At 38.1% G+C, this 12,447-nt stretch overlaps 1 protein-coding gene across 2 annotated transcripts in view; it reads left to right on the plus strand.

The window, feature by feature from the left end:
• The window catches only part of KIF13B (kinesin family member 13B), a 158,933-nt gene that overhangs the window by 12,769 nt on the left and 133,717 nt on the right, over nucleotides 1–12,447 (plus strand). The window lies entirely within an intron of this gene.

A 12,447-nucleotide genomic window follows, 5' to 3' on the forward strand; every position in this document is an offset into this window, starting at 1 on the left:
CATTCATTCATTCATTCATTCATTTCCTCATTAATGGGACCCTGGGTAAATAACTATTTCCAGTTTATAGCAAAACCGTATTTTACTGAATCCTTAACTGATTTTTGCAGTGGTTTCATTGCAGTAATGCTTGGCAGGTTACAAGCATTTCATGTTTGTTCTGTGGACATAAAATATAAGGAATAAAAGAAGAACGGGGGGAAAAGCAGGTTAGAGGTAGCAGAGAAGATACACTGAGAATTATGAAGTAAAGTGATCTAACCTCTGGATAAGGAATGGAGAAGAAAGTGATATATATTCTGCTTTAGTACATATTAATCTATGTCATTCTAGATAGTAGCAAAATTCTACGTGAGCTGCCTTTGGCTACACCAGAAGGTTGTAATCCAAAACATGTAGAAGGTTCTGCTTTGAAAAGAACCATTATATGACCATATAGGATATAACATTATTCTTACTCGTTTTAAATGTCTCTTTGTTCATGTTCAGTGAGAACATATAAAGCAGAGATCTCTAATCTTTTGGGGCCAGTTGGTTCAGCCTAATGAATGGCTGCCATGCTGAACATGGCCAGGAACAAAATATCCATTTTGTGAAGTTGTTCCTCACCACATCAGCTCACATTTTTCCTGCTTCCAAAGGAAGAAGGCTCCCTAAAGGGTTTGTGTGAGATGCTGAACCATATTAGGAAATGAATAAGACACACTAGGTTGTACTTTATTTTACAGCATGTTAATCTCCCATTTAAGTTTTTAAAATATATATGCATACATATACACCCAAATACACACTTCACGCTATTCCGTTTGGGACTAATCAATTTATGAAAAATGCAGAAAGAAAGTAAGAAATGATAAGCCAAAGAAATTGAAGTCATAGATAATGGGGGGGGGGGGGAGAATGCTACTGAATCTGTTTTACAGCAACCATTTATTATACTTCTCCATTTCTTTCTGTGTTTACAAACCCCTAGAGAACACATCCATAATCTCCCTTTGTTCTCTCTCTCAAGGATCTCATCAACCCTGTCCAAATTTAACTTTCTTAGTTTTCCCCTTTCTCTCAATACGTTTACTCATCTTTCATATTTTTTTGTAATTTGGTCTCTATTTTCTCTATATGATTAGGCTAACTGAATATATTTCATTCTTATGGGTCAATCACTTTGTGTTCATATTCACTCAGCACCCATTCATGCTTGACTTAATTCTATCTCTTCTTTTCCCCTTTCCCTTATACTTCTTAAATAAAACCATTCTCACTACATTGAACTTACTATCATTTTTTCTTCACTTTACAATTTTTATTTAATGTAACAAAATTAATAGAACATATGCTTTTACACGGCTGTTTTCATTTCTTATGAGAGTATTTTTCATCCTTTTGTGGCAATCATAATTGTATATGCTTTTTTTCTCATGTTCAGCCATACCATTCACCTGAGCACAACAGGTAACTATCACTAGCCACTGACTCATTCTTTCTGACATATATTTTATCCCTTTCATTCATAACTAAACCTACATTTCATTCATATTTAAACCTACACACTGATCGATTGATTGACTCCAGAAAGATTCCCAACAATTTATAAAACTAGAATAAGACCATTAAAATAAGACCATTCGGGAGAAGGGCGGTATAGAAATTCTAATAATAATAATAATAATAATAATAATAATAATAATAATAATAATAATAATAGTTCAAATAAACAAATACCCATGGTATCCATAAAATACAACCATGTCCAGTTTGAAAAATCATATATACTTAAAAAAAATCAAAAGTTTGGTTATGATCCCCTTTCCATTATAATTAAAAAAAAATACTATCTGGATCTTTTACAGCTGTTCCATAAACTAGAACATAAGGAGAAAAACATTTCTTTAAGACAGCTCCACTCCATTTTGATCAGGGCTGTCTCTCACAAAAGCATACAAGGAAAACATATATACTTTCTAGGTGCCCTTTCATAAAGCCAGCTGTCCAATTTTAGTGTGGTAACGTCTGAAGTGTACACTAAATGCTGTTTCAGCTTCTTCCTAAGTAGATGTTTTGAAAGCTGGAGACTGTATGATATACATCTGTAGTGGCAGAAATAAAAACATACAATCAAACCTGTGTATATTATATAGAACTGAAATTGTATGAAATTTGCAGAAATAAAAATATCAGTCTTTTTAAACTAAATCTGGATTTTAAGCCCATATGACTCGTCTTTCCTTAGAATCATATTTAGATAAATTTTTAGAATCATGTAACAAATGTAAAAAAGATGTTTCTATAAATATTTCATTTGTATGATTCTGGCAGCTGGTAAGAGTGCTATTTTTTGTCATTATTTTTCATCCCTTCAAATCAGTACCTAGCAACTACCTGGACAAGTGCTGTCATTTTCTTGGCAAGATTTTGGAAGAGAGTTACCATTGCCTGCTTTCAAAGGCTGAGGGAGAGTGACTGGCTCAAGGTCACTCACTGGTTTCATATCTAAGGCAGGACTGGAACACAGTCTCCTGGTTTATAGCCTGGTGCTTGTAACTACTACACCAAAGTGCTTTTCACTTTTGGGAGAAGTGTTACCTAAATTCAGTACTATGCCTTCTTGTGGATCAAGCAGATCTTTATAAATAATTCTGAAGGCTAAGGAACATATCTTTCCCCATCTTTCTTTAACTGATGCATGAGGAAATTGATGTGGGATTTAAACTGAAATGATATGGGGAGGGGGAAATGGTGGGGAAAGACAGTGTGGTTGTGCAGTGCAGTTTGCATGAGAAACAGTTAAAAGTGATTCATCATTGATTGGTTGATTGATTGATTGATTGATTAAACTTCTAAACTGCCCAGATTGGTACCCAGTAAGTACCCAGAGGGGGATAGTAATTGTAATATGGTAAAAACCTTTTAGATGTCTTCTAAGATGGCCTGAAACCTTTCAATGCTGGCAAATTTCTTCCTCAATTTATTGTGCTGGTGAAATTTCTTTGTAGCATAATGAAAAGTCCTAGGGTATTAAAGGGTATTAAAATGATCTGACATTACTTTGTACTTGTTTTGAATCAAACTTGTGCAAAGCCTGGCTCATTTGTCCTTCATAGAATTTGGAAGAGCATTGCTGGCAGATGATGGTACGGTATTTATCCAATTAAAGGTAAAGGTAAAGGTTCCCCCGCACATGCGTGCTAGTCGTTTAAGACACCTCTAATCTTGTATGTGAAGTTTCTAGGGTCTGTGATGATGCTATTGGTGTCAATATGGAGGCAAAATAGCCAGAATCTGAGGGTCATGAAACACAAGCAGAATTGAATCAAATTTAATCGTGGAGAACTCTTGAAGACCACGTTTTTCACATCTGAATTCTTAGGAAGATCTTGTACTTTGGGCAGCCCACTTTGATAACAGATGTCTATCCAGATGTCCAAAAAGCCCTTTTATATAGGGAAAATTTCAATCCAGCTGAAAAGTATTTCTACTCTGAAACTGCCAATGTGTTCTGTTCTTCCTAGTCATTGTATGATACCTAACAAAAGTTCCTTCTGTTTCTGGTGAGGTGTCCAGGGAAACTGAGGAAGGAGGCAAATTTGGGAACAACTGCCAGCAGTTCACATGATTTCCACAAGCTATTGGCAGGCCAGAACAAGACCACAAACTTTCTCTTCTGTTTTTTGGAGCTTCTTAGGTTCCACTTCCTTACTGGTAGTTTTAGATTGGATAATCCTGATCTTGATGGGAAATCACTGTTTCATGAGCTTGTATTACTCTCCAAAATAATAAGGGGAAAATTCTGGCAGACCAGACAGTCTAAACACCATTTACCTCTTGTCCAATTATTATAAAGACATAACAACAATTACTGTTTCTGAGTTTGTTTAAGCAGAAATGCAAGTATAAGAATCATTGGCAGCAGTGGCAAAACATGTAATTAGAATTCATGGCTCAGGGAGAGTGGGTGTCCAGCTGAGTAATGCCGTGTTTGCACTTGAACTTTCACTTCTGTCAGCTAAGTCTGCTTACTTAAGCACTGAGCAAAGTTCAGGCATCTAGATCAAGATCACAAGGTTGGTTGTGTGCCTGGAACTTCAACAGCCAACCCACTTTTTAAGTAAATAGCTTGAACGCTCCAGTGTGGATTTGCAAAGCCACAGGGAACATTGCTATTATTGTGAAAGAGATCAACCATGTTCTTTGAAATGCAGGAGAGCAGGAATTCCTTCCTAATATAGTACAGGTAGTCCTCGACTTATGACCACAATTGAGCCCCAAATTTCTGTTGCTAAATGAGACACTTGTTGAGGGAATGTTGCCCCATTTTACAACCTTCCTTGCCCACAGTTGTTAAGTGAGTCACTGTAGTTGTTAAGTTAGTGACATGGTTGTTAAGGGAATCTGGCTTCCCCATTGACTTTGCTTGTCAGAAGGTCACAAAAGGTGGATCACATGACCCCGGGACACAAGAAAGGTCATAAATAGGAGTCAGTTGCCAAGCGTCTGGATTTTGATTATGTGGTCCTGGGGATGCTGCCGTGGTTGCAGATGTGAAAAACAGTCATAAGTCACTTTTTTCAATGTCGTGGGAACTGTCACTAAACGAACTGTTGTAAGTTGAGGACTACCTGTACATTATTCTTGGGTTGTATGGCTACCTCAGGTCTTGAAATTACGGCAGTAAGTCTTGGATTGTGCATTTTCCTCTCCACAGCTCTCAGGAAGTCCTGGACTGTAGCTAGATCAGTCATAAATGAACCCTACATATTGGGCAATGCTTTTTAGATGACCAGTTTACACATCCTCAAAAATATAAACAGTTGCAGCCATGCAAACTACTTTCTGAAGAATGTGAAGATTCTGTGTCTGTAGCACCAGATACTAAAAAGAAATTGTGATTTTTTAAAATTATTTTTGCTTTGGTGGCATTTCATAATATAAAACTTATTCAGGGCTTTTTTTAAAAGAACTGTATTGTGTGTGAGAAAGAATAATAGCAGGATCACTGTGCCATCATGCGAAGTATAATTGAGTTGCACCCTTGCAGAAAAATATTTAAGAGGCTAGTTGCATCAACCAGTAGATAGGCCCCTTTTGCTGTAGTGCAATATATGCCCTTGGTATACTGCTCAGTTATGCATAGTTGTGTAGATTATGATAAGTCAGATTTGCTCTTGCTATCCCTGTTTCCATTTCTGCATGTAGAATTTGTAATCTTCATATTTATAATCTATCTTTGCATTTACCAAGGCTTGCTTACTTGCTTGATTTATTAATTTATTTATTAAATTTATATGCCACCCATCTTTCTAGGTGGTTTTGCAAAACTTTCAAAGAGAACTTCACAAAGCATATTAGCATTCTGAAACTATCCTCTGGAATACTCAGCCCAACTGCTTTGAAGGCATTCCTGGGTTGTCAGTGCATATATGAAAAGAATATTTTAAAAATGCGGAGTGGGGTGAAGCATCCAATGGAAACCAAGGAGATATAATATAACCCGAGGAGATATATTATATTATATTATATTAGGCACATGTGCAATCAGCCCAGGTTCGAATCTCAGAAGGGTATGGCTGACTGATGAGAACAAATGAGTTTGAAATGGCCATATCAGTCTCCCTTTAATTCTTTGTTAGCAATCCAAAAAAAAGATGTCGAGACTCTAGAAAGGGTATAGAGAAGAGCAACAAAGATGATTGGGGGACTGGAGGCTAAAACATATAGGGAACGGTTGCTGGAATTGGGTATGTGTAGTTTAACGAAGAGAAGAGTGAGGGGTGACATGATAGCAGTGTTCCAATATCTCAGGGGCTGCCACAAAGAAGAGGGAGTCAAGCTATTTTCCAAAGCACCTGAAGGCTGGACAAGAAGCAATGGATGGAAACTAACCAAAGAGAGAAGCAACCTAGAACTAAAGAGAAACTTCCTGACAGTTAGAACAATTAACCAGTGGAACAACTTGCCTGTAGAAATTGTGGGTGCTTCAACACTGGAAGTTTTTAAGAAGAGATTGGACAACTATTTCTCTGAAATGGTGTAGGGTTTCCTGCCTGAGCAGGGGGTTGGACTAGATTACCTCCAAGGTCCCTTCCAACCTATTATTATTATTATTATTATTATTATTATTATTATTATTATTATTATTATTATTATTATTATTATTATTATTATTATTATTATTTATTATTATTATTATTATTATTATTATTATTATTATTATTATTATTATTATTATTAAATTTACACAAATATGAGCTGTCACTGTTGTGACTACAGCCTGCGGATGGCCTTGGGTTAGGCTGAAACAGGCAATAAGATTTGTCCCGTGTTTGGGGCCTAGCAAGATATTCTAAATACTTAACAAATACTGTGTGTGTGTGTGTGTGTGTGTGTGTGTGTGTGTGTGTGTGTGTGTAAATTTACGCATATTGCCGGCCCAAATACGGGCCAAAATACTCAAGACATATCTCCCCTGCCTCTTCCCTCTCCGATGCAGCGGACAAAGTGAGAAAGAGCCTGTGGCCTAGAGGTTAAAACAACTGCCTAATGTGCAATCAGCCCAGGTTCGAATCTCAGAATGGTGTGGCTGACTGATGAGAACAAATAAGTTTTAAATAGCTATATCAGTCTCCCTTTAATTCTTTGTTAGCAATCCAAAAGGTTTACGCAAATAATGATTGTCGCAGTTGTGACTACCGCCTGTGGACGGTCTGAGTTTGGGCTGATACAGGCAAAAAAAGATTTGGCCCGTATTTGGGCCAGCAAGGTGTTCAAAATATGTGTGTGTACATATATGTACACACACACACACACACACACACACACACACACATATATATATACACACATATATATAATGGATTTAAGACTTATCACTGAAGCAGATGTCCTTTCTAGGTTTTTGGGTTGTTTTTTTTGTCAATTCTGGATAATTGCTTGGCACAAGAACAAGATTGATTAAAGGCAGCAGAACAGTATATACTGTATTGTTGAATGTATTTTTTCCCCAGAAATTCTTCCCTTGACACTTAGTCTCTGATTACAGTCCCAGTTACAAACATATTTGAGAGTATGAATACGAGGTATCGTGTTTCAGTGGTTTTCCTCCACAGGCAGTTTCAGTCAGAATTGACAGAGTGGATCTGTCCCTGGCTTGAGGGTTCTTCGGGGTTTGATTCTCCACCCACTCCTGTTTAACAATAAGATGAGGCTGCTGGGTGAGGACATATCATTTATACTCATTTATACATCTGAGCCTCTAGTTGCTCAAATTATCCCTTCAAGGTTCTGATTCAGTGTCTGAAGGCTGTCAGCATCTGGGTGGTTCCAATCCTGCCTACATTTTATAGGCTTTGAAAACCTGATTTTTCCTCCAGGCATTGGGCGAAGAGGATTAATAAACCTGTCCTGTACAACTGCCTTATTCATTTGCTTTCCATATATTTTTACATAAAGTTTTATGAATATTTACTTTTGGTGAACTTGGTTTCAACTGTATGTTGCCCTAAGACATTTTTGAGAAGGTAGCTGTATAAATGAATGAGTGAATGAAAGTGTTAATAATATAAATTGAAGTTCTTAATTTTTCTATAAGAATGGAAGATAGATAGTAATTATGGATTTTTCCCCATCCCTAGTCTCATAACTAAAAGTCAGAATACTATTGAATTGATGGCTTGTTATGGATAAAGTTATAGCCTCAGTACTATAGAGTTATTCCTTGCGCATAATAATAAATCACTCTGCTCTGGTGGATGCAAAACGTAACTCTTCTTTCTATATTTAGAACATATATTTAACAAAGTGAATGTTTGCTTATGAATGTTTGCTTAACAATACATTTCTTAATTTCCAAGAGAACATGAAAGGCTCTGTTGTTTGCTTGCATGGATTTTTGCAATGCTTACTTACTGGAGTTTAAAAGATTAGAGTTGGAAAAGTTGGCTTTTTGAGGAGAGCTTATAAGAGCAGAGTATAGCCTGCCAGCTTCCACTCAGGAGGAGGCTGGGAATAATGCCTGCCATTCTCATCTGAGCAGAGGAAAGCTTGAAAGAATGGCTGGGGTAGAATTTCCCCTTCCCCAATTCACTGTCAGCCCCCTCCGTCCCCTTAACATCCGGTCCACCAAGACTGTTTGACAATATACTCACCGGGCTAGTTTAAATGATATATGTCTGGAATTGGGGTATCACTACACAGATGTTTGGGAAGGAAATTCTAAATCTGAGAGTAAAACCATAGAGTTATGTAAAAGAACAGAAGAGCAGTAGAGCTGGGGGAGGAAGTTGTGTATGTATGTTGTGGAATAATGCAACAAAATGATTTGTATGTTGTGGAATAATGCAACAAAATGATTTGTATCGTTTATATTTTGCCTTATCTCATAAAACAATTTAAATGATACATATATATCATTTAAACGCTGCACATATGTGAAGCATGGCAAACATTATCATATGATTTGTAAGGGGGCCTGAATGTTTATAAAGACTGCAAAAGAGGTAAAATTACAAGAAGGTTAGAAAACAAATAGTTTTTTAAACATGGTTTATTTTATTTTTTTTATTTTTATTAATATGACTAAATAACAATAAGTAACAATACGGTGGAGGCCGTAGTATTAAGTATTAAGCTTAAGATAAAAACCTTTATTATATGGCAAATAATGTAATGTATTAATGCTGCATTTAGCTTTAGATATAAAATTTAAGCAACCTTATACTTCTCAATGATAACATTTGAGAAGTCATAGTTAATATTGATATAAACTTTTTTTCTTCATTTTAAAAGATTTAAGTTATCTGAAGCAAGAAAGTCCTCATAATCTCCAGACAATCCTGTGTAAATAGCATTGTATACACCCCATTTTTTAAAAAAAAAAAGACAAAAAATAACTACTCTTGCAGTTCCTAGTCAACTATACTTCTCAAAGTTATCAGAGTAGGGATACCATTTATTTTTTCCTAACAAAAACAAGAGAAGAGAGCAAGTGAACTTCCAATAATAATTATTCCATGGTAGTAACAATAACAACAACCATCATCGCACCACCCCCATAACAGGAAACATCTGTTTGTGGTGGGTACAGATTATAACTATGGAATCTGGATGAGATCTCCTTAGTTAATCTCAAACTTCAGGAAGATGGATGCTTGAGGTGAATGCCATCCCCCACCCCCAGAACAAATGAGAGCTCTGATGTGATGCTTCAGGATACAAATCAAGTCCCTAAAATTCAGGATGTTCCTCGCTTTCTGTATATTACTACTTAACTGAGCAGCTCTTTATTTTCCTCTTGAGTTGCTACTGATAATCTATTGTTGGACTCTGAATATCAGATTTAGTCATCCAAACATAATCACATTAGTGTTTTGCCAGCAAGCTGCCTGGAGGAGAAATGTGCTCGTTCTTTGCTTGTGTATTTTGGGTTTGTGTGTGTGTGTGTGTCTGTGTGTGATGTAAGCCCTTGAGGTTGAGGAAAAAATTACTCTGTGATTTAAAAACAACCCAACGATTCTCAGTATGCCCACACCTCAGAATTTATACTTTGTATAATTTGCTCCAGAAATGGCTTCTTAATTATTTCATTCCTGTCAAGGAATTGTTTGCTTTGAGCAAATATCATGACTTCTATTATTGCATTAGTACAGAAGGCTTTCTATTACACATTAACCCAATTGAGGCTTTCACACAATAAAGGCTTTTGCAATTAACGTAACCTTGAAAAAAAAAACAACCTCAAAGGTGTGGCTGCCCTAAAAATAAAATCCCTGTAAAGAGACAAATAATTTTGGAGGAAGCACATATGAAGAAAATGTTCCCAACAGGCAGTTTTAGTCAGCAAGCTGAACGCTTATTATCATTCAGTTTCTTTTCAAACTGGTAGGCCTTTTGCAGGCAAAAGTTAGAAATTTGCAGCTGAAGCTGAGAATCCCACAAGACAGAAATTTGAGGCCACATGATATGGTGATGGGCACTGTTCACACTTTCACACAGGCAGTACATGGATAATTGGAGCATAGTCTAAATATGGAAGGAGTTGGCCTACATGACAGATGGTCATCCTTTACTTTTCCTCCATAAACATCTGGTCCCCTTGCAGAGCACACCCTCCACTATAGTAGCTTGTGGCTCTGAGACTGCTATTCTGTGGCAGGAAAAAAAAGAAGGAAACAGATAACCTTATATTATGAGGAGGTGCCATAGCTTTGTGAACAAGCACATGATGAAAGCCAGGAAGCTGTTTAGAATTGGAATAGAATAGAGCTGGAAGGGACCTTGGAGGTCTTCTAGTCCAGCCCCTTGCTCAAGCAGAAGAACCTATACCATTTCAGATAAGTCTCTTCTTAAAAATCTCCAGTGATGGAGCACCCTCGATTTCTGGAGGCAAGCTGTTCCACTGGTTAATTGTCCTCACTGTTAGGAAGTTTCTGCTTAATTCCAGGTTGCTTCGCTCTTTGATCAGTTTCCAGCCATTGTTTCTTGTCCTGCCCTCTGGTGCTTTCCCAGGATTGTTTTAGCTTTTTTGGCTGCTGCTGCACATTGCTGCTCATATTCAAGTGATCATCCACTAGGACTCCAAGGTCACTCTCACAGTTACTGCTGTTGAGCTAGGTCTCACCCAATCTGTACTTATACCTTTGATTTTTCCTGCCTAAATGTAAAACTTTGCTCTTCTCCACATTACATTTTATTTTGTTGGATAGGATCCATTGTCCAAGTTTGTCAAGATCTTTTTAGATCCTGAACTTGTCTTCTGAGGTGTTGGCTATTCCTGCCAGTTTAGTGTCATCTGCAAATTTGATGAGTTCCCCTTCTATTTTCTCATCTAAGTCATTTATGAAGATATTGAAAAGTACAGGGCCTAAGACAGGAACCTTGTGGTACCCCACTGCTTACTTCTCTCCATGTGGATATAGTACCATTAAGGACTACTCATTGAGTACCGTTTGTCAGCAGGCTCTAAATCCATTTGTTGGTGATGTTGTCTATTCGACATTTTTCTAGCTTACCAAGGAGTAGGTTGTGGTCTACTTTGTCAAATCTAAGTATTTATTTATTTATTTATTTATTTTAATTTGATTTCTATACCGCCCTTCTCCCTAGGGACTCAGGGCGGTTCACAGGGCATATATAAATAACAATACAAAAGTTAAAAGGAAATTAAACCAGTGCCCGGTTAAAAACAACAATAATAAATACTAAAAATCAATTTAAAAACCCATATTCCCCCATCAGGCCAGACCAGCTAATTCAAATAAGTGGGTCTTCAACCCGCGACGGAAGGATCGGAGGTCTGATGCCATCCGGAGCTCAACCGGCAGTTGGTTCCATAATGCCAGAGCGCCCACAGAGAAGGCCCTCCCCCTGGGGGCCACCAGTCGACATTCCCTGACCGGAGGCACCCTGAGGAGGCCCTCTCTGTGGGCACGTACTGGGCGGAGGGAAGTTGACGCCGGCAGCAGGTGGTCCCCGAGGTAACCCGGACCCATGCCATGTAAGGACTTAAAGATCATGACTAGGACCTTGAACCTCACCCGGAAGACAACTGGTAGCCAATGCAGCTCGCGGAGCAAAGGTGTAACATGGGAGTACCGGGAAACTCCCAGGACAACTCTCGCGGCCGCATTCTGTACCAGTTGGAGCCTCCGAGTGGTCTTCAAGGGAAGCCCCATGTAGAGAGCGTTACAGTAGTCAAGGCGAGAGGTCACGAGCGCATGAGTGACCGTACACAGAGCATCCCGGTCCAGATAGGGCCGCAACTGGCGCACCAGGCGAACCTGGGCGAAAGCCCCCCTAGTCACGGCCACTATATGGTCTTCCAGAGTAAGCCGTGAATCTAGGAGGACTCCCAAGTTGCGAGCCCTATCCACGGGGGGTAAGAGCTCACTATGTCCACATCGTTTTGCTGGTCTACTAATTTAGTCACTTTATCAAAGAATGAAATAAGATTGGTTTGGCATGATCTGTTTTTAACAAACCCATGCTGGTTACGAGTTTGCTTCTAGTTGTTCGCAGATCTTTATTTTTATTATCTTTTCCAGGATCTTCCCAGGTATTGATGTTAGATTGATTGATCTGTAGTTTCCTGGGTCTGTTTTTTGCCTTTCTGGAAGATGGGAACCACATCAGCCCTTTTCCAATCCTCAGGTACTTCCCCGGTGCTCCAGGTTGTTTGAAAAATATGGTGGTGCAATGGTTCTGAGATAACATCTACCTGCTCCTTTAGAACTCTGGGATGTAATCTGTTGGGTCTTGGTGATTTATAGTCATCAAGGTCAGATAGGTGTTCTCTTACCATTTTCTTGCTTATTTTAATTTTTATTTCTAGTTTGTCTTTTACAGTAGTTTTTTTGGTACGCTGGGCTAAAATTTCTTTTTGTGTGAAGATTGATGCAAAGAATGAGTTAAGCAGCTCTGCTTTCTCCTTATTGCCTGTTACTTCCTTGCCATCTT

This window comes from Vipera berus, assembly GCF_964194415.1.
Source record: "Vipera berus genome assembly, chromosome: 1".
Lineage (NCBI taxonomy): Eukaryota > Metazoa > Chordata > Lepidosauria > Squamata > Viperidae > Vipera > Vipera berus.